Source organism: Rhincodon typus, chromosome 32, assembly GCF_021869965.1.
Source record: "Rhincodon typus isolate 14 chromosome 32, sRhiTyp1.1, whole genome shotgun sequence".
Taxonomy (NCBI): domain Eukaryota; kingdom Metazoa; phylum Chordata; class Chondrichthyes; order Orectolobiformes; family Rhincodontidae; genus Rhincodon; species Rhincodon typus.
The window spans coordinates 8,661,322-8,661,567 of record NC_063363.1 but is presented as its reverse complement, the minus strand read 5'-3'; the positions used below and the strand labels follow the sequence as shown (position 1 = coordinate 8,661,567).

General features: G+C 62.6%; 1 protein-coding gene across 1 annotated transcript in view; it reads right to left on the bottom strand.

The window, feature by feature from the left end:
• The window catches only part of LOC109913024 (Down syndrome cell adhesion molecule-like protein 1 homolog), a 554,371-nt gene that overhangs the window by 4,848 nt on the left and 549,277 nt on the right, over nt 1-246 (bottom strand). The window lies entirely within an intron of this gene.

Below are 246 nucleotides of genomic sequence, written 5' to 3'. Positions count from 1 at the left end.
CCTACCTCTCTCGCTCACTGTCCCTCCAGTTCCGTGCCTCTCCCACTCACCGTTGTGTGAGAGTGATGATTAAGAGGGAGGGGGTAATCGAGTGACGGAAACTGCAAGTGGGAGGAATGGGGAGAGGGAGGGAGGGGGAGTGGGAGGGATGGGGAGAGGGAGGTACGGGGAGAGGGAGGGAGGGGTAATGGGAGGGACAGGGAGAGGGAGGTACGGGGAGAGGGAGGGAGGGGGAGTGGGAGGGAT